The sequence below is a fragment of the Phacochoerus africanus genome, chromosome 8 (genome assembly GCF_016906955.1).
Source record: "Phacochoerus africanus isolate WHEZ1 chromosome 8, ROS_Pafr_v1, whole genome shotgun sequence".
Classification (NCBI taxonomy): domain Eukaryota; kingdom Metazoa; phylum Chordata; class Mammalia; order Artiodactyla; family Suidae; genus Phacochoerus; species Phacochoerus africanus.
The window spans coordinates 47,026,240-47,053,127 of NC_062551.1; the positions used below are offsets into that span (position 1 = coordinate 47,026,240).

At 50.0% G+C, this 26,888-nt stretch overlaps 1 protein-coding gene across 7 annotated transcripts in view; it reads left to right on the top strand.

Annotated features, from left to right (window-relative positions):
• Positions 1 to 26,888, top strand: part of SIPA1L3 (signal induced proliferation associated 1 like 3) — a 231,914-nt gene that overhangs the window by 83,333 nt on the left and 121,693 nt on the right. For all 7 annotated transcript variants that reach the window (XM_047793285.1, XM_047793287.1, XM_047793288.1 and 4 more), the window contains exon 2: positions 3,666 to 3,733. The gene's annotated coding sequence lies outside the window, so the exon portion shown is untranslated. The remainder of the gene's footprint in view (positions 1 to 3,665; positions 3,734 to 26,888) is intronic.

Genomic DNA, 26,888 nt, shown 5'->3' on the forward strand with positions numbered 1-26,888 from the left:
TGTATGACGGATGGGACAGGGCTGGTGCTCTGGTGGGCCCTGGGATTGCTAAGGCAACTCCAGGGGCTTCCTCCCTTCCCAGGTGGGGCTCTGGAATGTCTGGGGTCCTGGCTGAATTCCTGGCCCTCTAGTCTGCCTTTGCTGCCATTTCCACAACCCCTCACTCAACATCTTCCTCTCTGCCGTGACCCATGTGTCACGGGCTCCAGGCTGATGGACATCTTGGTTTCCTCCGCTTGGCAGGAAGTAGATCCCAGCTCAGAGAGACACAGCCCTGCATGTCACCGCTGATGTGCCTTTAAAGAAAACCGTGTATGCCACGCTAGAGAAAGAAGAGGTGGGGGAACGAGAGTGGCAGAAAAGCAATATCTGATGCAGTTTAAAATGCATTGAGTACAATTTTACAGGAGCTTTATTTACATTGCAGGGGCTTCCTGATCATCACAGGAATTTTTTTAATGGGAACTGTGGTGATAAAGAAATATGTTCTGGGTACTGCTGGTTCCTTCCTGCACTGCTGAGTATCTTGAAAATCAAAATTGTTAGGGTTTTATGATCAGCTTTAGGGATAGCAGCTACCCGAGAGGCTATTTCTGAGTTTTAAAAAAGTGTCTGTTTTTCTGTATGCGCTGATTCCACATATAGTATCTGTTTCTAATTTTATTTTGTGCTTCCCCGAGTAGCTTGGTAGTAAGCTATGGGAATTATCAGTTGCACTCACTTCTTTTTTTTTTCTTTTGTCTTTTTGCCTTTTCTAGGACTGCTCCCGCAGCATATGGAGGTTCCCAGGCTAGGGGTCTAATTGGAGCTGTAGCCACCGGCCTATGCCAAAACCACAGCAACACGGGATCCCAGCCGCGTCTGCAAACTACACCACAGCTCACGGCAACGCCGGATCCTTAACCCACTGAGCAAGGCCAGGAATCAAACCCGCAACTTCATGTTCCTAGTTGGATTCGTTAACCACTGAGCCACAACGGGAACTCCTGCACTCACTTCTTGAACCCTTCTGTGTTGAGTGTCATTCATTTGGTTGTGTGAACAAACAGAAATCAGCCTGCCTAAGTATAAAAGGAAATGTTTGAACTCACAGCCTGGGACATTCTGTGTATAGTGGCTTCAGGTGTGGCTGGATCCAGGGCCTCACATGAGGATCCTAGGATGCTGTTTTCTCCCACCTCCTGGCTCTGCAACCCTTTGTTCATTTCATTGTCAGGTAGTCTCTGAGTAAGCTCCACATTTCTATCCAACCAGCTTAGCAGCCCCAGGGATTTCCCCATAATCCCAGCACATGTCCTTTAACTGGTGTTTATTGGACCTCATTGCCTGGCTTTGGAACTGGGGCCACCCAAAGCCGTCTTTGAGGCCAGGGGTTGGGAGGATTTGGCTTTATTGGCCAAACCTAGGTTTTATGACACGTTTCCTTCCCTATCAACCCATGGGTGGGGTCATTCCCACAAGAATTCCACGGGCTGAGTATAAAGGTGAGGTTCAGGGGTTTGACCCAGAAAGGGAAATGGTGCAGGATGGGCCCAAACTGCCAGTACTTGGCACCCCTTCCCAAACGAAATTCACAAGGATCATTTTATTGTTGTTGTTGTTGTTTTTAAGGGCCATGCTCATGTGGAAATTCCTAGGCTAGGAGTCAAATCAGAGCTGCAGCTGTCAGCTTACGGCATAGGCACAGCAATGCCAGATCCGAGCTGCGTCCTCGAGCCACACCAGAGCTTGTGGCAGTGCCAGATCCTTAACCCACTGAGCAAGGCCAGGGATCAAACCCCCATCCTCATGGATACTAGTCCCGTTCTTAACCTGCTGAGCACAATGAGACCTCCAAAATTATCTGAATCTGCCCCATATTCCCCAGTTGCTATCTTCCTTGGGCACATGCCCCACCTTTACCTCATTTCAGGGTGAACTTAGGGATTCTTAATGTCAGGTCTTTGGACCCTTGAAGGGTCCTTGGATGAGATTTAGAGCATCATGAAGTTGGCTGGGGGAAAAAATCACATCTTTATTTTCTCTGCCATCTAAGAGAAGTTTGACATGTCCATTCTTTCTGAACAGGGGCCACAAACCACAGTTGTGTTAGCAACCCTTGTGGCTCTGTTGCCACTAGAAATCAGAAATATTTCCATATCACATCACAGTTGTTGCAGATATTGCAAAATATCATTTACACTCATCTAGTTCTAAATGACTATAGTTACCGGCACCACCACTAAGATATCATAATCTAAAGCATTCATAAAGAAGCACAAATATTACCAAATCTCAGATTAGGTTTTGTTTTACAGATATTTTGATATCTGAATGTAATTGATTTCCGTTGTAATCTTGTGTAGTGTATTTTGTACCTTTAAACTCATGATTCTGACAAGGAGTCCACACTGGGGTCCCTGGCTTGAGAAAGGTTAGGAACTAAGAACCCCTTTTAGCTTCTCCAGAACCCTTGGGGCAGAAGCTGTCCTGATTCCTGGACTCTGGAAAGTGGATCAGCTGCTTGCTTGGTTTCCTCCCTGGGAGGTTCCCTAGAGGCGCTGGCTGCTCTTTGAGCCTTGGTGTGTAGGTGGCACGTGGGCCTGACAGCTTTGGGGCAGGGCAGGGAGTGGCACTGCCAGCCTGCAGTTAGCCTCTCTCTTCATTGGCCATCATGACCACATGGGCTGGCCAAATGGTTGGGAGCAGGCTCTGGAGCCAGGCTGCCTGGGTTCATCTCGCCTTTTGACTGGCTGGGCAGCCTCAGCTCATGGGTTCTTTACCCACTCTGTGCCTTAGTTTGCTCATCTGTAACATGGACGTAATAATGTTATCTGTTTCTTCGGGTCATCGGGAGAATGAAATGAGTCGGCACATTGTGTTAGGACAGAGCCTGGCCCGTAGAGAGTAAGAGTCATTATTTAACGACCATTCTCTATAGGAAGGTTCTGGGCTGTCCTCTCAGATCTCATCTCCCTGGCTCAGGCGGTGCCTGGCCTAAACCACAGTGTGATGGTGAATGGTATAGACAGTGGCTTCTCGGCCTGGAGACATTCGCTCACCCATGAAATATCCATTCAGATATGAACAACCATACTAAATAGTCAAAAACATAAATTAATGATACAGAATTACAAGTCAGGACAAGCGCTTTTTTCCTGCCGCTCCTCTGCTCACACTCGTCTGAAGGAAATGGCCCCCCGCCTGCCCCGTCACCATCCTGCCCCATCTCCCTCGCGCACCTGCCGGGGCGCGGGGCCTCCTGCGCTCCTGAGGCCCCCACCCCCACCCCTCCTGCCTCAGGTCCCGTGCACTGGCCGTTCCCATGGCCTGGAGGGCTCCTTCCCAGATAATCACACAGTTGGTCGCCTTCTGTGTTCAGGTCTCTGTCCTTTCCTCGGGCCTCCTCTGACCACTCTGTGAATAGCCGCCCCTTCGCTCGCCTCACCCTCAGTCTCCATCAGGGCGTGCCCGCTCCCTGGCTTCGGGTCGTGTTTGTTGGAATGTCTGCTCCCTGAAGGACAGCAACATTGTCTTGGTCACTGGTGTGCCCTCGGTGCCTGGCACACAGCAGCCATTCGATACAGATTTGTTGAGGGAGTGAATCTGTGAGTGACAGATGGATGCCACGGCAGGGAGGCTCCAGCTGGCCAAAGACGTGAACTTGTTTCTTTTCCTCTCCGCAGATGTACCGTCTTTGACCTTGGCTCTCAGAGGACCCTCGAGGAGAACTAGTGTCCAGAACCTACTAAGGGTGAGTGCGAAGGTTCATTTGATTTTGTTTGTGTAAGTTTTATAACTCAGACACATAAGCCTCTTTATTGTTATTATTATTATTATCATTGTTATTATTTTTGCTTTTTTGGGCCGTACCTGCGGCACATGGAGGTTCCCAGGCTGGGGTCAAATCAGAGCTACAGCCGCTGGCCTATGCCAAAGCCACAGCAACGCGGGATCCGAGCCGCGTCTGCAACCTACACCACAGCTCACGGCAACGCCGGATCCTTAACCCACTGAGTGAGGCCTGCAGCCTCATGGTTCCTAATCGGATTCTTTTCCCCTGCACCACAACGGGAACTCCTAAGCCTCTTTATTCTTGAAAAGAAAAAAAAAGATTTGAAAGCGTGTCAAGGGAAAGACAGAAGTCTCCTTTGCTGCCCCAGCAGCCACAGTCTGACATCGTCCCTCCGAGGTAATTACAGTCGGTAGTTGGGTGCGGGTTCTGCCAGACCTTCCTTTCCTCCTGTCCATGAATGACCCTCCTTATCTGCATACGCACTCCTTATTTAATTGGCTACGTGGAGAAGAAAGAAGCCCTGCTCTTTGGCTCTTCTACAGTGATCCCCACTGTCCCCAGGGGTCGTGTATCTTGAAGATCTTTGGTCATAGCCTCCATCTGCGCATCACACTCTTTGTTTAAAATTTTTTTAATTTCCGTTTTTAAAATTCACACAGGGTGAAATTCACTCTTTGGCACACGGTTTTTTGAGTTTAGGCAAACGCATGCTGTTGTGTAGCTGCCACCACAGTTAAGATACAGAGTGGCCCCATTGCCCCCCATGAGGATGTGCTTTCTGTCTGTAGGCTAGAGATAGGGTGTGAGTGGTGACACGTGATTAAAACATGTGTGCACGGTAAGTACTTACCTGTGATGGAAAGATTTTAAATACGTTATAATTACATTTCTGGGGGTTTTGCTAGTGAGCCTCAACCAAGCAGTGGAGGGGACCTCAGGGTGTGGGGCACTCCAAGTGGTAGCGGGGTGCAACCTTTGTTGGTAGGATAGAGCCAGAGCCTTGGGCTCTAGAGGGGGCACTTTCTGATCGTTGAAGTGTCAAGAGACCCCAATGGTGTGGAAGGTGGGAGCACAGAAGATGCTGGTGGCCGTCCTCTGGATGCATAGTGGTGGTGGCTGAGTTGCAGGGACCAGGCAGTCAAGTTTGCGAATGGAGTGAATCTAGACAGTACCACCTTCCTTGGCTCTTTGTTGGGTTTCTTCATATGTTTGGCCTCAGGCTCTGCCTGGGTACCTGGAACTTGTTGGTGGGACAGTCTTCAGGGGCCAGATTTCCACTAAGGGATGCCCCTCGGCGCACTCTCCTGGAAGAGGTGCTTGAGACGGTACTTCTTTCTCCTCAGACTTGCTCCCGCTAACTTCAGCTCACGCCGAGAGGGGGAAGCTTGCCTGCCACAGGTATCACTGTGGCATTTCCCTAATAGGGAATTTTGTATGTCCTTCATTTCTTTCACATTTATTAACTGTCCACATAATTAGTTCTGTAAGGGAGGACCTGTCCCTTCTCCCTCATTTATTTCAGTTATTTCATTGTTAACATACCTGTGTGGCCTCATAGATACTCGTTTTAATCTTGCACGTCCCTTTTTTATGTGGTAGAAGCTTCCAGTTTCTGAGTGAATTCCTAGTACTGCCTCTCAAACTGCAGGAGGACAGCATTGTCCTCCCAGCCCCTTCGGGCCTGGATAGCAGGAGATCATGCCTTGGTTTCTTTCCTTCACTCCACAAATGAGCGTTTGAGCACCTACTGTTATGTTCCAGGCACTGGGGATTCAGGAATGAACAAAACAGGAGTTCTCTTGTGCCGCTGCTGGTTAAGGATCCGGTGCTGCCACTGCAGTGGCTTGGCAGCGGTGTCACCGCTGTGGCATGAGTTTGATCCCTGGGACTCCCACATGTGGCAGGTGCGGCCAAAAAAAAAAGCCGGGGGGCGGGGGGGATTCACATTCTGCTGGAGGATAACACGTAATTAGATAAACAGGCGAATATGGGGTAAGCACTACAGGGATGAGCAGAGCGGAGAGGGGACTTAAACTGGGAGCAACAGGGGTGGCTTTAGACCGGTGATCCAGGATGGCCTCGCCGAGGAGGTCCCTGACCTCATTCTTCCACTGCCAGCCGGAAGATCTAGAGGAATTCTCTCACTTCCGAACAGGGTTTGGGGAACAGTGGCAAACGCGACAACGTGTTCCCTCTCTGAGGGGAAGCCCTGCCCAGCTCTGGCCCTTGTTGTCCTGTGGAAATGCCAAAGGCTTTGTTGCCAGATCTTCTGATATTTTTTCCCCAAAAGAGGACCGGGGAGGGGGAAGAAAAGGAATTCTTGCTCGTCTATTGAACCCAAATGATGCTACATCCACTAACTTTTCGAGGTCCGGGGATGAATATCTTTTGTTCGTTTTCATTATACTTATTCATTAAGTTACCTTTGTGGCAAAAGATACCAGTTCTTCATTTTGGTGGTAATGTAGATTCTGTTTTAAATACATAGCTATGTATTCAAGTTTATTTTTCTATTTTTCTTAAATTTACTTTAAGGGCCCCAGCTGCAGCATATGGAAATTCCCAGGCTACGGTTCGACTCAGAACTGCAGCTGCCAGCTTACACCACAGCCATAGCCACAGCAACACCAGATCCTTAACCCACTGAGCAAGGCCAGGGATCAAACCCACAACCTCATGGATGCTACAACTGAGTAACAAAGGGAACTCCTGATGTATTCAAGTTGAAAAGTGAGTTAATGTAAAAGAACTATTAAGTAAATAATTGTACAGACGGGACATCAACACGGCTGAAGAGGAGGGCCACGCACAGCTACCGGGGTTCGGTAAATGCCGTCCTGTCCTTGGTCTTCCACCCTTTGTCCTCTGGGTCTGGGTCCTCGGCTAGGGAACTGAACTGAGGCCGGCAAACGATTACCATGGCCGTGTGCCCTGAGCCACTTGTGGACCGTGGGCGCATCAGCCAGGACTGCTTTTGCCTGCAGGAACAGAAAGCCCAGCTCCACAGTAGCTTAAACAAATCAGGATTGATTTCTGTCCTGTAACAACAAACCCTGAGGTACCTGGCTGCCAGGGTTAGTCCAGAGGCTGAGTGACATCTGGGCCGGAGCCTCCTTGATTCCCTTGGCTTTTCCCTCGTGGTGGCAAGGTTGCTGCTGCAGCTCCAGCCAGAACACAGAGGGGGGAGGGTCCGTTCCAGCAGCATGTTCTTTTCGGTTCTGAACCACCTTAGCACTCCCAGAATCCTCCCCGCCCCAAGAAGATTCCACTTATATCTCATTGGCCAGAAATGGGGTACAGCTCTAAGGAAGGTGAGAGATTTCATTTAGCTTTTCAGCCTCTCCTGAAGAGGAAGCCCAAGAGAAGGGGGATTGAGAGTGTCAGTTGGGTAGCCAGCCAACAGCGTCTGGCTCTCCAGGGGAAGAAAAACAAAAATAATTAACATTAAGCAGTGCTGACTCCGTGCCCAGCAGCCCTGCTGTAAGCACTCTGCCTGCATGATCTCATCCGGTCCTTCCACCCGCCCTGTGATGGCGCTGCTGTGATCTCCCCACAGTAATGACTTGGAAACTGAGGTGCAGAGTGGTGAAGCCCTTTACCACGTGGAGGAGCCAGGGCGAGAACCTTCGTGGTGTCTCCAGATCCTCCCTCTTGGCCACTACTTTGTTGCCTCAAAAGAGGTTCTGGGGTCCCAGACTGCTAAGCAGCTGACCTCAGTGTAAATTCTTCTAGAAAGGGAGGAGCAGGACAGCATATTTTGCTCTGGGGAAGTTTTGACCATCATAAAGCTTTCTGGTGAATCCTATCTGCTCTGTGTAACTCTCACTGGTTCTGGTCCGGTCCTGGTGAGGGGCACCAGCCACCCACCTTCCTCCCGGGAGCCCTTTTTGTCTTGCAGACGGCCAGTCCCCTCCGGACCTCTTTTTGCAAATGAATTTGCAACGAGTGCTCCTCCTCAGAATGTGCTTTCCGGTCTTGGGCTTCTGCTGGTGGATTCGGCAGCGTTCAGCGCGCACCTCCTCCACGCCCATCCCTGCAGTGTTGTGGTGTGTGTGGGGGGGGGCAGGCCCTCTGACAGTGACAGCCCAGGGTGTCAGGGTGCTGCAGGGCAGGCGCAGGGGCTGTTGGGAGCCCAGAGGAGGTGGCCAGGCGAGCCTCAGGGTCGGGGGATCTCCCAGAAGCAGCCGTGGGTCTTGATTCATCAAAGAGCAGCCCCCCCACCGCCCCCGCTTCGTCAGTGAAGCTCTTTCACACAGCTCTCCCTGCTCGGCCTCCACTCCCATCCTCTGCAGAATGCAGGGTTTGGACCTAGGTTTCCAGCCGTGTTCGTGTCTGGCAAACACGGCCATTTGGGCGCTAAGCAGAGATACCCTCATGTGTATCTGGGGAAGGCTCTGTAGGCAAACAACGCAGAGTGATGAGAGTCCTAAGCCGAGAGCCACGGGGCCGTGGGAGCTCCGAGAAGACACCCAACACCAACTTGGGGCTTCAGGGCAGCTCTGAAGGAGGCGAAATCAATCCAAATGGGCTGACACCGTGGCCAAGAGCACAGGCTCCAGAGACCAGCTGACCTGGGTTCTAGTCTCAGCTTGATCACTGATGGGGCTCAAGTGGAGAGCCCGACTCTGGGAGCTTCTCTTTTCTCCTAAGGTTGTTTTGAGAATTAAAAGGTGATCGCGAATCTTAAGTACTTAGATCCTGGCACAAAGTAGTCACATAATAGATGAGATGGTGGTGGCGGTGACGCTGGCCGCTTGCATTCATCAGCCTTTCCTGCATGTCAGAGGTTAGGCAGCTTGGTCATCAGCCCGTAGGGTAATAAGCATTGTGCTGCTGTTATGATTATTTATTCACCAAATGTGAGTGTTTGTCTCACGCCCAGCCCTAAGCTAGCATGGTGTCTGCATATAGCTGGACCGTGCTTTGGAAACAGGGCTCGTACAGCTGAGGCCTGGGCCAGAAATTTCATAGAAGACAGAAGTTTCTTTGGTGTGTATTGGAAACACATGGCTTTCGGTCTCCCGGTCCCATTTCCATCTATTCCACGGATGCTTCAGCCCTGGCCTCTAGCGTGTGGGCTGCCCTTGACCTCAGTGGCCAGAACGCATGGATGCTCTGCTCAACCCATCAGCCGAGTCCCAAATTAGACCTGACAGTGTGATTTATTCTCTGGGATGGAACCGGGAGGGCAGAGCCCCAGTGGGTGATTCCGAGGGAAGGTTGTCAGCCCGAATTAGCCCAGGCCCTTCATGCAGCCCTGCTGTTTCAGCTTCCTCTAACTAATAGCGTTTTCCAGGGTGTTGCTGGCTTCTGAGCAGCCACCTCCCATCCCTAGGGGCTGAGACGTGGCCATGATCCCTAAGGAGCTGTTTGATGGGGGCTCTGAGGCAGGCTTTGTCAGAAAGGACTGAGGGTTTTGGGGTCCTTTCATCTGCCTCACCAGGCATTGAAAGTGGTGGTTCCTCGGAGGTCGTTGTTCCGTGTCCCCCTCTTCTACCCCATCCCTTCACTGAGTTCAGTACTGACAGCTGAAGGCCGCCGTCTTGCCCCTCACCTCCCAGTCTGTAATCAGCTTTCTCTGCCTCTAGCTGCCTTCATTCATTCATAGTGAATGCCAGTGATAGGCAAGGTTCTGCTGCAGTAACAAATCAACCCTGAGATCCTAGAGGCTAGACACAACCAATGTCGATTTCTTAGTCATGACACACGTCAGGTTGGGTGGGAGCTTTACCTTGAACCTCAGAGACCCAGAATGACAGGGGCTCCCCTGTGTTGAAGCATCAGAAGTGGAACACATAGCCTCCAGGGTCACCATGGCAGGACAAGGAAACTAGAGGGACACAGAGCACTGCTTAGATGCCAAGGCCAGAGTGGGTTCACCTCTGCTCACAGCCAGAAATAGCTGGTGGCTCTGCCTAGCTAACCGTAGGGAGCCGGAATGTGGGCGCTCATGGGTATTCATTGAGCAGTAAATATCCTGGCCACAACAGGCAGGTGTGGTATTTATTAAGCACCTACTGTGTACCAGGTCTTCTAAAGGGACTCTGGAAATACGAAGGAGTCCCTGCCTTCCTGGATCTCATGGTTCAGTGGAGGAAACAGAACCTTGGTAAATAATCACAGCAGCAGCTGTATCATTACCTCTGGACGAAGTGCCCTGATAGAGGTGCCCTGAGAGCACACCCGTGGGGCACCTGATACATTTGGTGAGGTCAGGAGACGTCTCTCATAAGGACTGCCATTTGAGGGGAGGCCTGGAGGCTGTGTGGACCTTAATGGAACAGGAGGAGCCTTCCCAGTGGAGGGAACAGCATCTGTGGAGTTCTGGACGTGGGAAGGAGCTTGACTCTGGGAAGGAGCTGGGAGGCGGCCAGCATAACCGCAGGATCGTGAGCAAGGCGAGGAAAGTGGGGGCAGAACTTGCAGGGCCTGCATGGCCAGGGGGAGGAGTTGGGTATTTATCAGCACCTACCTTTTGGAGCTGTTGAAAGAATTCAGTGAGCTCAGTGATTCTTCCAGCAGATTCGAGTTGCTCCCCCCCCCCCCCCCCCCCGCCTGCAGGTGGTGTTTCAGGTCCGAGGGACATAGCCGTGAACAAGATGGACAGATGCCCCTGCCCTTGTGGAGGGGCAGCCTGGAAGGGGAGATGACTAGAAACAAGAAAAATAAACAAATAAAGCTGGTAAAAAAAGCTTCTGGCCAATGAAATAGGGTGATTTAATATTACCATTTAGTTTGGCTGCTTTGGGCTACATGTTAACAGGAAACCCCTTTGGTGCCAGCTTAAACTGTCAGGGCGCGTGTGGGCTCCCCAACCCCAAGTCCAAGGGTTCTTGGGGCCGCCTTCCGAGCCGGTGACTCTGTGGCTCCACACAGCCTGGAGAACCTGGGTTTGCTCCTCCGCTGCTGGGCTGTCCATGATGCAGCCTTGCCTTAAGACGATCTCGGGGTGGCATTTGGGACACTGCAGGCAGTCTCAGGGCTGAAGCTCTTTCAAACTCTGTGCCCCAAGGAACTCTGCTAGCCCACCTCTCTGGCAGTGGATCGTAGGGCCAGTGGGAGAGCAGGCTGGAGGCTGTTGCCACAGTCCAGACGGGAGAGACTGAGATCAGGACCTGGAGTCAGGGGTGTGGGGGCGAGGAGAGGGTGGGCTGGGGGGCGGAGCGGAGGGGCTTGCTAACAGCATGGCTGCTGGAAAGAAGGGGTGGTGAGCACTCTCTCTCTCTCTCTCTCTCACACACACACACACACACACACATCCACCTTGCACTGTGTTAAGTCATGGTGCACGTTTGCACATTACAGGCTGTGAGGAATCTTGCCCGAAAGAAACTTGCTTCTTTGACTGTGGAACCTTTTTATTTTCGAAAAGGCGCTTAGTAACATGTTCTGCAGAAACATTTGAAAATGATTCTCATTGGAGTCACACAGGGAGCTTTAAGAAACCCCAAGGCTGGGGCCCCGCCCCGGAACATTTCACTAGAATCACCAAGGGTAGGACCAGGCGTGGGATGGGCTTTTTGTTTTTTTTTTTTTTAAGCTCCCCAGATGTTTCCAGGGTGTGACCGAAGGCGAGGACTATGACTTTATTGTGTCCTTGAGTGAGCTCTTCACATTATAAAGCTGTATTGTTTATTTGCGTGTCTGCTTATCAGAGTAATACTTGCTTGTTGTCGCAAACCCAAAAGAAATCAAAGGACCCAGACTCTGCCGATATAATCACTTTTTCAAGCCTGGCATGTTCCTTCCAGATTTTTAAAAAATACTTGTAGTAAAGAAAATACCGTATGTGTCCCAAAACAAGTTGATTCCCATCTCTCCAAAGAGAAGATTTTTTTAAAGTTTTGGGGTCTTTTTGAAATGTTTAGGGTTATTGATGCCATAATCAGTTGTCTATATGTATTTTTTAGTGTATTAATTTCGGGGCCCATGGTTATCAGAAATGCTGGATTCAGAATGCTGCTTAGGAGTTCTCGTTGTGGCGCAGTGGAAACGAATCCGACTGGGAGCCATGGGGTTGCAGGTTCAATCCCTGGCCTCTATCAGTGGGTTAAGGATCCAGCATTGTTGTGGCTGTGGTGGAGGCCGGCAACTGTAGCTCTGATTGGACCCCTAGCCTGGGAACCTCCATATGCTGAGGGTGCAGCCCTAAAAGGTAAAACAAACAAACAAACAGAAGGCTGCTTAGACCTCACGTCATAAAAACAGTGTACCTCACGCTCTTCACAGGCCTCCTCCTCCTCATTAGAGCCCCTTGAGCCATCTACGCATATTTCCAGAACACATCATCTCCACCTCCATCTGAAGTGCCTGCGGTGGGGCGCTTCTTAAATCCGTGTATTAAGTTGTTGCTGGAAACCATATCCCAAGTAGTCAGTTTTTCTTTCTTTCTTTCTTTCTTTCTTTCTTTCTTTCTTTCTTTCTTTCTTTCTTTCTTTCTTTCTTTCTTTCTTTCTTTCTTTCCTTTCTTTCTTTCCTTTCTTTCTTTCCTTTCTTTCTTTCCTTTCTTTCTTTCCTTTCTTTCTTTCCTTTCTTTCTTTTCCCCTTTTAGTTGTGTGTCGGTGATCCCTAAAGTGTGGCCAGTAACATTAAGGGGAAGAAAAAAAAAAAAGCTTTGATTTTTTTTTTTTTTAAAGACAGTTACTGAAAATGAATAAAGGAAAAAATGTGCACATCTAAAAGTGGTTACATAAGCAGTCAGTTTTGAGTCAATCAGACTAATGATTCCAATATGAATAATAAATGACAGTTTAGGAAAATTCAATTTCATCCCACACAGCAGCACTTTGCCTCAAGATAGTTTTCTATGTCACTTGACACAGCCTTCGTTTCAGGTTTCAGATTCTCTTTTAAATGTGCCCCCCCGCCCCATAGACAGGAAGACTTTTACATCACGTATGTTGTTTAACTGAAAGGAATGTCGCTTACAAGTATTTGTCCCTGTCTTGCTTTTTTAGCTTTAGAGGACCCTCGAAGTGGCTGATAACACTTGGAATTGTGACGTCAGGCCCTCGGGGACAGTTCCTGAGTCTGTTATAGTATATGCCTCCGTTTTTATTGTTTGCTGCAACTAGCAACCCTTAAATCTTTAGATGCTCATATTGCTTCCCCAAGCAGTACTTTGTTCAAAATAAAATAGTATGTAAACTCTGAAACACAACTCTTATTTCAGAGGGTCCTTGGCCAGGGGTGGGAGGCACATTTTGGTAGATCTTGTATTCAAAATAAATTAATTAGGTTGAACACATAGAGTTAGCTCAGTGGTATTTGACCTTCTTGCCATGAGCAATAACTAGTTAGAAAGCCTGAGTTCTCTGACTTCCCCGGCTAACTCTCATTCATTTGTTTGGTATGGATTCATTTCCTCTCGGCTACCCTAAGCACCGAACGGAGGGCAGTACTGAGCTGGAATCCCAGCCTTCCACCCCTACCTTAACCTTCCCGTGCCTCAGCTTCCCCATCTATAGATGAGCGATGGTAGCTCTTCCTCCCTCGTGCAGCGGTCATGGGGATTCAGGGATTCGATGTAGATCCACGATCCCAGGTGGCACATTATCCAAATGGACGGATTATCGTCACCACAGAAATATCGATGTAATGGCGGCTGCCCCAGACTCTGCTGGGTGTATGTTCTCCGAGGCTTTTTGAAAATCCAAATCATCCAGAATTCCGAAAAACATCTGGCCTAAGGTTTGGAAAGGGATCGTACAGCTGTGTGTGTAAAACGCTTAGCGTGGTGCCTGGCACATGATAGATGCTGTGTAAATGGCAGCCATGTATCGTTGTTGTTATTACTTGAAGCGCACACCACAGCCTCCGTAATCATTATCATGGGAATGCAGATGGTAACCACCACGATGAGATGCCATTACACACCCAGCTCGGCAGCTGGAAGAAAAAGATGGAGATGAGGTCAGAGAGGGACTCGGAGGCCTTCCAGGGACGGAGGCTTTTCCCTGAAGGTACAGTGGGAGGGTGCTGAGCAGAGGAGGGATGCGTTCTGACTCAAGGTAGCAGAGTCCCTCTGGCTGTGTGTGGGAGCAGGGGTGGGAGCCAGGAAATCAGAGAGGGAGCGCCTGCTGTGGTTCACGGTCCAGGCCACAGGGGTGGGAGGTGAAGCAGGGTGATTTGAAGATGGAGCCAGTAGTAACTATGAATGGACTGAGTGTGGGGGTGAGCGCAGGGGAGGGTGGAGGAGGACACCAAGGCTTTGCCCTGAACACCAAGCGAATAGTGAAGGCGGTGAGCTGAGGACCAGCAGAGCAGAGATTTGTACGAAGGTAAAGGTGGTGGAAGAATCAAGGATAGAGCTGCTGGGAGTGGATTCAGGAGAAACAGGGCTTTGCCTTTTTTTTTTTTTTTTTTTTTTTTAAGAGCAGTTTTAAAAGGTGCACAGGGAGTTCCTTGGTGGCATAGTAGTTCCGTATCAGCCATTGTTATAGCTGTGGCTGGGGTCACTGCTGTGGCATGGGTTTGATCCCTGGCCCGAAACGTACATGCCATAGGTGTGGCCAAAATAAATAAAAGGTGTCCAGAAAATTGGCCCCAAACAGGGAGTTCCCACAAGCTCCCCGACTCCCCGCTGCAGTTTACCCATTTATTTACACTCGTATTAATATGGCACTTTTTTTTTTTTTTGCGATTGATGAGCCAGTACTGATGGATGCCTCATTATTAACTCAGGTCCACAGTTTCCAGTCCGGGTTCATGGTTTGTGTTCTACATGCTATGGCTGTGACCCACGAGATGTGGATCCACCACGGCGGTATTGCACCGAGCAGCCCCACAGCCCGGTGCTCTGCCTGCGTGTTTGTCCCCCACCCCCACCCCCCACTGATCTTCCTGCTGAAGAACAGCAGGGCTTGGCGTCCATCTCCCTGGCATGAACCTGTGGCCCCATGCGTTTTGTCTGTTGACGTGTCTTTAGTGCTTAGGCCACACCTGACACACAGTGGGCTGCACAGTACAAATACGCTCAGATAATGTCTTCTTGGGTTGGGAGGGATTCGAACCAGAAGGGACCCTCGGCCTCAGAGGCTTTCACTCCAGAGTGTGACAATATGTTCTGTGGGTCTGGGCTTCTGTCTCCAGTGGGATAAGGGGAAGGGATTATCAAAAATGTAACCCAGACATCTAACCCTTTACCGAGTGCCTGGCCTGTGGATAGGACTGATGTGGCTTCCCCGCCTGTAAAATGGGATGCTAATAGTATTGACCTCATAGAGCCGTTGTAAGGTGTCAGCGACATGATGCTTCGAAACACTGTAGGTATTTAATAAACATGAGCTGTTGTTAAATGTATTAATATCATTGCCATTATTCTGACTTCCTGGCATTCACCATCTAGTGGGAGGAGATTGATAGCAAATAATCACTCAAACAACCGCATAATTTAACTGGTAACTAAACCCTAAAGGAGAAGTCCAGAGTGCCTTGAGAAAGAATAACAGAGCTGGAGGTGGGGTCTTGTTTGAGGTTGGAGTGCAGTTGGGAGGGTCTGAGGAAGTGACCTAGAAGCAGAAACTCGCCCAGGGGTGGGCCGGAGGCAGGGGGTTTGGAGCAAGAAGAATAGCCGGTGCAAAGGCCCTGAGGTGTGTTGGGAGGACGGAGGCCAGGCTGCCCTGAGCAGAGTGATGGCGGGGAGGGTCGGTAGCCCGGGTCACACTGAACCAGTGAGCCATCCCAAAGGTGTGGACTTTGTTCCCATGTTCCCTGAGAGCCACGGAAGGATTTTAAGGAGAGCAATGACATTGGTCTGGTTTGGTTTTTTAACTGCCGTGTGCACTTTCAAGGCCTGCTGTCCTGACTGCTTTCCTCCCCCGGTTCAGTTTGTACCAAGAGCTGCAAGCCAGGGTCAGGGTCAGGGTCAGAGCTTCAGGACCTCCCCTGCCATGTGGCACCTTGAAATGCTGTACTGTCCTCTGACCATCAGCCTGCAGGGCTGGAAGGAGCTTTATGTAAGGAGAAGGTGCCCTGGTTCCAGACTCGTCAGTCCTTAGGAAAGAAGCAGCTTGCTGATCCATCCCAGGCCACGGGGAGGCCTGAAAACAGGTCACCGCAGCACTGCCTCTTCCTCAGAAAGGCCTGAGGCCTCACTGCCTCACGATGCCTTCCCCTCAGAGGAGGGACCCCAGCCTGCTCCCTGTGAAGATGGCCTCATTTCCTCCCCGGCCTGCAGCTGCCAGTAGCCCCACTCCCACCCCTTCCCCTAGTTGGTTGGTAAGATGCCAGCTAAAACGCGTCTCTCAGTTCCCTCTTCTGGACCAGGCCCTGGAGAGATGTGGGATGGGTGGGGGGGCAGTTTCCAGATTACCTTTGTGGCCCCAGCTCTGCACAGGAAGTAGCGATTTTGTGGGCCAAGAGTTTGGGGAGGCCCAGTGCTCCAGCCCCTCAGTGAGAACCCAGCTAAATTCTCCAGCCCGGGAATGATGTGAGATTGCCAGCCTGGGGAAAGGCCCAGGGACCTGGGCATCTCTTCAGAGCTTGCCCTGGTGTCCCTCTGCTGGGGCGACCTCTCTTGGTTACTGGATAATTCCCTTCTCCTGCCACTCCTGTGGCTGCCCATTCCCAGAGGTGGACTTTGACCCTGTGGGGAGGGGGCCCACCTTCTGAGCACTTGGGTGCATCCAGTCTCAGGAAACCCACAGAGCTTTTTTTTTTTTGGGGGGGGGGCTTTATAGGGTTGCACCTATGGCATATGGAAGTCGAATCAGAGCTGCAGCCGCCAGCCTACACCACAGCCACAGCACTGTGGGATCCGAGCCATGTCTGCAACCCACACCTCAGCTCACAGCAATGCCAGATCCTCAACCCAGTGAGCAAGGCAAGAGATCGAGCCCAAGTCCTCATGGATACTAGTTGGGTTTGTTACTGCTGAGCCACAACGGGAACTCCGCCACAGAACTTTGAACCGTGGCTTCTCAGCAGTGCCACGTGAGTAGTCGCGATGCCTTCCCAACCCACTATGCTGTGATACTAGAGGGGAAAAGGACCTGAAAAAGACTGGATGTGTGTACGTGCATCACTGTGCTTTGCAGCAGAAATTGTCACAACTTTGTAAATCAGCTATACTTCAATAAAGCTTTTAAAAATGAAAAATAACACAGAGGCATTCCACATCCAGGCCTGCTCCTTGCTGCTAAGATCTTGCTCATTCCTCCTGACAACCCTAGGAGGTAGGTACTCCTAGGAAACAAATGAGGAAACCAGGGCACAGATAAGTCAGGTCACTTGCCTAAGCCACCCAGCTAGGAAGGGGTAGAGTGAGGATGTGAACCCAGGCCCTCTGGCTTCATAATCACTATGCTGTGCCTCCTGTCTGCCCACTCTCCCTATCATGTCACTCTGTTTGTTTTCTTCTCAGTACTTATCATACTCTGTTGAATTGTAGCCTCCGTACACCCTTTAGCACGTAAGCTCCTATTGGGTAATATGAATTACGTGCCTGGTTTGTTGATAGAAACCCAACATCTAGCACAGCATCTGGCACACAGGAGCTGCTCAGGAAATACCTGTTGAATGAATGCCAGTGGTGCCAGTGACGAGAATGTGGAGGAACTGGATCTCTCCTTCTTTGTGGGTGGGAACGTCCAAGGGTAGAGGCACTCGGGGAAACGGATTGGCAAATTCTGAAAAACTAAATATGCACCTGTCATATGACCCAGGCATTGCACTTCTGTGCATTTATCCCAGAGAAGTAAGACTTACGTTCACACAAAAACCTATATACAGTTGTTCACAGTGGCTTGTTTATAATAGCCTAAAACTGGGAACAGTCTAGATATCCTTAGGTAAATGGTTAAACTGTGGTACATCCAGGAATTCCCTTCATGGCTCAGCAGTTAACGAACCCGACTAGGATCCACGAGGATGCGGGTTCGATCCCTGGCCTCGCTCAGTGGGTTAAGGATCCAGCATTGCCCAGAGCTGTGGTGTAGGTCTCAGACTCGGCTCAGATCTGGCGTTGCTGTGGCTGTGGTGTAGGCTGGTGGCTGCAGCTCTGATTGGACCCCTAGCCTGGGGACCTCCATATGCCGCGGGTACAGCCCTAAAAAGCAAAAAAAAAAAAACCCACAACCCTGTGGTATATCCATACCACGACATACTAATCAACAATAGAAGGGAATAAGCTATTCATACATGCACCAGTTTGCATCAACCTGAGGAAATTGTGCTGAGTGAGAAAGCAAATCCGAGTGTTCCTCTGCAGTGGGTTAAGGATATAGCCTCATAACCTACGCCACAGCTGTGGCTTGGACTCGATCCCTGACCTGGGAACTTTCATATGCTGCAGGTGCAGTCCAAAAAGAAGAGAGAGGGAAAAAGCAAATCCCAAATGGTTACATACAAGATGATTCCATTTATATAACTTTTTTTAACTGTATACTCTACATGATTTTATTTTTTCTGCTCGCAGTTGATATTTATTCTTTTTTGTGTATAATTTGTAAAGGTTACACCCCATTTACAGTTACCACAAAACATTGGCTGTATTCCCATGTTATACAGTGCATCCCTGTAACCTGTCTTATGCCCGAGTTTGTGCCTCCCACTCCCCAACCCCAATATTGCCCCGCCCCTGTAACGACTAGTTTGTTATCTACATCTGTGAGTCTGCTTTCTTATTATAGTCACTAGTTTCCTGTATTTTTTTTTAATGGCCTCACCTGTAGCATGTGGACGTTCGAGGGCCAGGCATTGACTCCGAGCCGCAGCTGCAGCAATGCCCTTTTTAGGGCTGCATGCTCAGCATATGGAGGTTCCCAGGCTAGGAGCCCACAGCCACAGCCACAGCAACGCAGGATCCAACTGTGTCTACGACTTACACCACAGTCCACAGCAATGCCGGATCCCCAACCCACTGAGCAAGGCCAGGGATTAAACCCGCAACCTCATGGTTCCAGTCAGATTCGTTTCCGCTGCACCATGATGGGAACTCCAGCAATGTCCTATTCTTTAACCCACTGTCTTGGGCCTGGAATCAAACCTGGCACCTCTGCAATGACCCGAGCTGCTGCAGTCAGATTCTTAACCCACTGTGCCACAGCGAGAACACCTAGATTGCTGTATTTTTTTAGGTTCCACATGTAAATGATATCATACGGTATTTGTCTTTCACGCTCTCTGACTTATTGCACTTAGCATAATGCCCTGAAAGTCCATCCATGTTGCTGCAACACACTACATTTATAAATGGCAAAATCGTACAAATGGAGAACATATTGATGGCTGTCACGGGTTAGGAACAGGGGGTTACGGAGGAGTGGGTTTGGTCATAAAAGGTGCCACAAGGGATCTTGGTGGTAGTGGAACAGTTCATAACTTGGTTGTAATGGTGGATACACAGACATACACATGTGATGAAATGGTATAAAACTGAATACACACACACACAGACCAGTGACTGTAGGAAATCTGAATGAAATCAGATTGTATCAATATCCATATCCTGGTTATGATATTTATGATATTATACTTCATCTTTACAAAATGTTACTGCTTGCCCAGTGGGTTAAAGTGCATACAGTATCTGTCTGTATTGTCATACAAGTGTGTGTCTACAGTTATCTCAGTCAAATGGCTGTTTTATTTTTATTTTTATTACTCAATGAATTTATTACATTTATTGTTGTCCATTGATCATCACAACCCAATTTTATAGCATTTCTGTCTCAAATCCCCAGCGCATCTCCCCACCCCCTAACTGCCTCATTTGGAAACCATAAATTTCTCAAAGTCTGTGAGTCAGTATCTGTTCTGCAAAGAAGTTCAGTCTGTCCTTTTTTCAGATTCCGCATGTCAGTGATAGCATTTGATGTTGGTGTCTCATTGTCTGATGGATTTCACTTAGCATGGTAACTTCTAGGTCCATCTATGTTGCTGCAAATGCTATCATTTCTTTCCTTTTAATGGCTGAGTAATATTCCATTGTGTGTATGTACCACGTTTTCTTGATCCATTCCTCTGTCAATGGACATTTAGGCTGGTTCCATGTCTTGGCTATTGCAAATAGTGCTGCAATGAACATTGGAGTACATGTGTATTTTCGAGTCACAGTTTTCTCTGGATAGATGCCCAGGAGTGGGATTGCTGGATCAAATGGTAGTTCTATGTTTAGTTTTCTGAGGACTCTCCATACTGTTTTCCACAGTGGCTGCACCAATTTACAATCCCACCAACAGTGTACTAGGGTTCCTTTTTCTCCACACCCTCTAAAATGGCTATTTTTAAAAGTTGCCAGTAAGACTGGAGGAGAGTGAAAGGGGAGGTGGAGGGTGACTCTGGAGAGGCGGGCAGAAGGTGGGCAGAGCACAGGGCCTGTAGGCCATGCGGAAGAGTTCAGAGTTTACCCTGAGGTCAGTCCCAGGAGGGTTTCAGGCAGGACAGGGACCTGGCCAGATCTGCATTTTTAAGTGATAACTCTGGCTGCCACCCTGAGAGACTGGGCTCAGAGAAACTGGAGGAAGGAGCTTACAGCCAGGGGGACCTGAGGGTGGAGAAAAGCAAACTGGCTGGAGGGTCTTTTAGGGCCGCAGCAGACCAGCCTCCGAAGGAGAGGGTCAGGCCTGACTCCTGGAACAGGGCACTCCGTTAATAGGCGTCATCAGCTGTGTCTTGTTTGGGGTGTGAGTTACACAGTGTCGTGTGTCAAAATTCAACAAACTGTAAAACAAGTACATTTTCTATATGTAATTACACTTCAATAATTAGCTAGATAGCATCAAATCAAAATAACAACAGAGCTCACGTTTATCAAGCCTTTATTCTGAGCCGTGTACACGTGTTCGTTCATTTTATCCATACATTTCTGTGAGATGAGAACTTCTGTTCTCATTTTCTAGATGAGGCAACTGAAGTGAAATCTCTCAGCCAGGGACCCAGGGCTGCCTCATAGCAGAGCCTCGAATGGCCCTGGGACAGGCCAGCTTCAGAGGGCAGGTCTCTTTGACTCCCCCTTGGGCTCAGTCAGGGCTTTTCCTTGGTTCTGAGGGAGTGATGACCCCACAGCTGGTGGGGTCTCCTTGCTGAGGTCCCAGGCCATGCGCCGTCTCAGAGCCCAGCAGTAGTCCGATCTCAGGGTGCCCAGATCCCAAAGTCCCACCTGTGATTCGAGACCGGAGCCGCTGCAGGAGAGCCAGGCCGGGCTTTCTTGTCCTGTCCTCTCATCGACAGCTCCTGCCAGCCAGGGATTAGAATACAGGAAGAAATAGAATACAGGAAACTGGGTGCAGCTCGGCTCTCATGAAGAATGAAGGAAACGGGAGTTCCAGGCATTGCTCAGTGGAAATGAATCAGACTAGTAACCACGAGGATGCAGGTTCGATCCCTGACCTCGCTCAGTAGGTTAAGGATCCCTTGTTGCCATGAGCTGCAGTGTGGGTTAAAGTTGCAGCTTGGATCTGGTGTTGCTGTGGCTGTGACATAGACCAGCAGGCAGCTACAGCTCCAATTGGACCCCTAGCCTGGGAACCTCCATAAGCAGCAGGTGTGGCCCTAAAAAGACAAAAGACAAAAAAAAAAAAAAAGAATCAAGGAAACGAAGTAACTTGCTGCAGAAGGTCATGCGCCAGGGACAGTGCATCTGTGCCCTGACCCGTGTGTGCAGAGTCACGTGTGCACTGTTGTCTGGATGGGGGGCGGGGGGGGGGTGCAACTTGAGACTTGTAAACATTCCCCATAGTTGCGATTCATTGTCTTTTCCTGTTGGTGTCTCAGGTGTCCCGTTTCCTTCTTGCAGGGATTTTACTTTGTTTAACAGTCAAAAAGTGGCTGCTTATTTTGTGGTTCTCAGTTAGGATGCTTTTAGTTGCAAGTAACAAAAACCTTGACACCATCCGGCCAAACAGTAAAGATACTTAATATGTCTTGGAAGTTGAGCAGTGAGTGGGCGTCAGGTGCCATAGGACGGGAGCTCAGGTATCTGCCATCAAGGACTCGGGTTCTTGGTGTTAACTCTTCCTGGAGTCTTTCTATATATATATATATATATATATATATATGCTTTCTTTCCGTGTGTGTGTGTGTGTGTGTGTGTGTGTGTGTAAAGATGCTTCTTGGTCCCAAGACGGCTGCCAGCGATTGTCAGGGCCACTTGCTTTCTTGTCCACAGACATCAGGAGAGCGAGAGGGGAAAAAAACAGCACAGTCCCTTATGCATTATAAATACTTCCCTTTAGTCAAAGACTGGTCCAGTTTAGGTCATGTGCCCCCATCACCTGGCCAGTCACATCCCCAGAGGAATGCCACATCCTGATTGTCTTTGACCAGCCAGGGTCCATCTTCCAGGCAAAGAGGGGAGTGGGTATTGAGTGGACAACCAAATGCCTGCCACAGCTGGGCAAGGCCTCCAGACTCGGTCCCTGAACGACCCTGACTGACCGAGGCTAAGTTAACACATTGTGTCAGGCCCTTTGGATTGTGGCATTTGAGCCCAAAGAAGGGTGGTTTGCTTTTGAAGAAGTGTAGTGACTCGTGCCCAGTTTCTGCCTTCTGCCGCTTCTTCCACCCTCACCCAACCCCACAGATGGGGGACAGGTGGAGTCTTGCTTCCCTAGACTACTTGTCTGTCAGCAGAAACAGAGTGTGTGTTGCCTCCCGTGTCACTGGGTAAGTTTTTGTTGTGGTTTTTTTCCTTCTTCATCCCCTAGCCCTCCTTCCATCCCTCCACCCCCACTCTGGGGGGTTTGCTGTGTGTCTGTAGCTAGTCCATATCCTTGTAAAATCCATATTGAGGTTTGTGCAAAGAGTCTGCGTCTGGAAATGGTTTTGGACTCCATATCGTATTGTTTCCTTTTCTTCCTGTTTTCGGCAAATGCAGGGTTTTCAAGATCTCACCGCATTGCTCTGTGAATGTTGCTCTATATGCTATAGCTCAGGTGCATCACATCTGCCTGCTGAACAGTCAGGTGTGATGTGCATCCACTGCCCTCACATTTCTAGTCCCCTGTTGTTCGAGTCACCCCCAGCTCCACACCACCCCAGACAGCACTTTGGTGAACACGAACATACCTGTGTCCCAGGCCCCTGGGGTTTATGTCGAGGGGTCACTTTGTGGCTAGAGATGGGCATTCTCCCAAGTGTGTCTTCTCACTTCATTCTGAGATGCCTCTAAAATGCAGGCAAGGGAGTTCCCATTGTGGCTCAGTGGGTTAAGAACCTGACTAGTATCCATGAGGATGTGGGTTGGATCCCTGGCCTTGCTCAGTGGGATAAGGATCCGATGTTGCTGTGGCCGTGGCGTAGGCCGACAGCTGCAGCTCCAGTTTGACCCCTAGCCTGGGAACTTCTGTATGCTGCAGGTGTGGCCTGAAAGAAAAAGAAAATGCAGGCAAGGCAGGCATATCTGGTCAGGAAAACAGAAACCACTCAGGGTATCTCAGGCAGAGGGAATTCAGCATAGAGAATTTGCTTAGATTAGAGCTGGAGGAGCAGCAAAGAAACCAAGGAAGGGCAGGTGAGCGAGCCACCAGAGCTGGAGGGACACACGGGGGAGGTGGTGGTACCGGCTTCTGGGGCTTTGAGGACAGTAGGAGAGGAATGTTCTCCCTGTCCAAGGAGGAAGGCAAGTGGGAGGACCACTGTGGCTTCACATCGCCTCCACCCCCTAGGCTTCTGCCACTGTCCCCCATTGGCTGAAGCTAGCCGGGAATCCTGGGAAATGTAGTTCCCTATGATTCCGAGAAGGGCAGGCAATGATGGATCAATCAGAGAAGTTGATCCCATTTTATAGATGAGAAAGCTTGGGGGTCTAAATGACTTGGTCAGGGGCATGTTGCTCAGAAATCAGCACCATCCCAGGCACTGTGGCTGTCACTGTGGTCCCATGGTTGCCAGGGAAACCTGAAGCAGCTCTCCAGCCATTGCCTGCCAGCTGCCGGTCACTGCTGCCTGAGACCGGCCTCCCTTGGGAGGCTCCAGGCTGTTTGCTCCCGGTTGCAAGTTCTTCCTTTGCTGGAGGACTCCTCTCCAAGCTTATCCATCTCACTCTCAGAGCACATTCTTCCTCTTGTCCCCTGTCAGAGGACTCTGTGCCCCGGCCTAAGGCAGGCCCTCGGAGGACACTCTGTGCCCGCAGGCACAGTGGCTCTGCTTGGTGGGAGAGTTATGGATGTTGTGCTTTAAGGGAGCCCCAGCTTGAGGCACATGTGTCCCGGGCCCAGAGGGAGAGCAGAGGAGGGTCACACCGCTGAGCACCACCACCTGGCATTTAGCGGGCAGCTGCACGCTCCACCGGGCACTGGGCTCAGGGACGTGGGAGGCATGCTGTGCGCCCTCCTAGAGCTGATGGCTTAGTGGAAGCAGGAAGCCTGGGGGGTGGGGGGTACCAGATACGCAGACAAGGGTGAGGACTGCTACCGTTCCCTGGGCCTCTCTCATAAAACAGGCCTGGTTTCAAGTACTTGACTCTTTACGTGAATTAACATATTTAATTCTCATCATAATCCTGTGAAGGAGGTACTCCTAGTAGCCTGGTCTTAAGAGAAAGGCAGAGTTAACTCTAACTTGCCCAAGGTCAGCATCTAGGGAGTGGTCTACCAGAAATCCAGATACGAGTAGTGGTTATAGCAGCTGGCATGTCCTGCTGGTTACCTGTGCCAGGCGCTGCTGTGAGAACTTTCTCTGTTAACTTGCTTCATCTTCACATTGACCCTGTGAAGGGCTGTTATTTCCATCTTACAGATGAGGTAACTGAGGCACAAAGAGGTTAAGCGACTTGCCCAGGATCACAGGCACGGCTGGGATTCAAGCCCAGGCAGCCTGAATTCAGCATCTGCGCTCTTAACTGGCACGTGATGCCAAGTCAAAGATGAGAGTTACCATTCGGGAGTTCCCCTTGGAGCTCAGCGAGTTAAGAATCCAGCATAGTGTCCATGAGGATGTGGGTTCAATCCCTGGCCTTGATCACTGGGTTAAAGGATCCAGTGTGGCTGTGGCTGTGGTGTAGGCCCGCAGCTGCAGCTCCGATTTGACCCCTAGGCCAGGAACTTCATATGCTGCAGGTAAAAAGAAAAAAAAAAAGGAGAGTTAACATTTGCGTGCAGGATGCTTTACACTGTACTTTTCCAGATTTTGTCTCATTAGAGCAGAGACAGATCACAGTAGCCCCTGGACAAGCAAGGAAACTGAGAGCTTACAGGAGGCTGAGGGCAGGAGCAGCTGACATGCTGCCCTGGTACCACGCCAGGTCCTGGGCACAGTGCTCCACACCCATGGGTATTGAAGTTTCCTCTGGAACTCTGCGAGGTCACCCCTCACAGGTGAGGAAACTAAGGCTCAGAGAGGTGAAGCACCCTGGTTGGGAGCTGGGAGGTCCTATGATCGCACTCCAAGGCGGGGCCTGTGCTCCCAGCGGCTGTGTGCCATCTCCAGGGATATCAGTGAGGATCATGCGCCAGATGTCACCCATGTGTCTTCTGTGCCAGGCACTGTGCTGAAAGATGACAGTGGATAACACTGGCCTTGATCCCGCCCTCAGGGAACTCACATTCAGGTTAATTGGATGCAGGCGGGCTGGGCTGATGCTCAGCATCGTCTGTTGCCTGTGCCCTACTGGTCTCTAAATACTTCATATCTCCTCCTGGAGTAGCAGTAATGGGAACTCACCGCCCAGGGGCCCTGAAAAGAAAGAAAGAGAGAGAGAGAGAGACAGAAAGAGAGAAAGAAAGAATCCTCTAGAAATTGTGAACCTTTTTGGTCATGAGGAGAGGGCTTTGGAAGAGCCCCATACTATAGCTCTGTGATGACAATAATGGAACCAGTTATTGGACACTTACTGGACACCATGCTTTCTCTTCATTCCTCATGGAACCTCACAGGCTCCTGTGAGGCCAGTGGTGGTGGTCCCATTTTCTAGAAGGGTCACTCCATCCTCCTGTGCGTTCAGGCATTGCTTCTTTGTTGGGGATATGTTGAATGTCTGCCACTAGCCCAGTGCTGTTCTAGGTGGTGGAGAGTGAGCAGAGTGGGAGAAGCTTCTGGTGAGAGGTATGGACAGAACAGGCAGACTACTGAAGGGAGAAGTGAATTGAAGCCAAATTTTCTCCAAAGACTCTTAACTAAGGTTCAGGGAGCTACTACAGAAGTGGTTAGGAATCCAGGCTCACATTACAGCCTTCTCTTCCTGGCTCCAAAGTGACCTTGGGCTAGTAACCTTCCGTTGCAGAGCTTCAATTTCCTTATCTGTAAAATGAGTATCTGGGTAAGACTTCTATCAGTTGAGATTGTACTCTGCCCTTAAATAAGGCAACATAGTCTCTTTTGCATATGGGAAGGAACAAGAGTGTGGGTGGACCGGGTTCAGGGCCAATGGCTGGGAGAGTAGGCTCCTTCTGACTCCTCGTCCTCCCATCCTCAGTGTGGCTTTCAGCCTCACAATCACAGGATGGCTGCCACAGCTCCAGGTAGGGTATCCACATTCCAGGAAGGAGAAGGATGGAAGGGGTGTGCTCCTTTGTATTGGAAAGCAATAGCTTTACCAGAAGGCCCCTTCCCCATCCCCAGGAGACTTCAGACTAACCTCCTGTTGGCTAAATGGAGCACATATTTAGCAGAGCTGCAAGGGAACCTGAGAAAGCAAGCTTTTTGGATGGACATCCTGCTGCTCCAAATAAATTCAGACTTAGGGAAGAAGAGGAGAGTGGGTTTGAGTTTGACACCCACAGCGAAGTCCACTCAGCCAGGAGTATGAAGCATTCGGCACAGTGTGGGGGTTCACAGTATTATCACAGTACTGAGGGCCAGAGTTTTTGTCATCAAGGAACGCCACCCCTTTGTGCCCAGTTTCCTCATCTGCCCGTTGGGACTGATGCTTCTTGCCTTAGAGTTTCCTGAGCAGCACTTGTGAAAGCCTGACTGGGAAAGATTTTGAAATACATCTCACCCCTATAAGAGGGTAGGGCTGGGGGGCTGAGGGGATGGCTGGTTTTGTTTGAAAAACTGTCAGGTTTTTTAAAGCCAAACCCAGGAGTTCCCTTGTGGTTCAGCAGGTTAAGGATCCGGCATCACTGCAGCAGCCCAGGTTGCTGCTGTGACACATGTTCAACCCTGGCCTGGGAACATCCCCATGCTGCAGGTGTGGCCAAAAAAAAAAGAAAAAGAAAAAGCCAAATCCAGG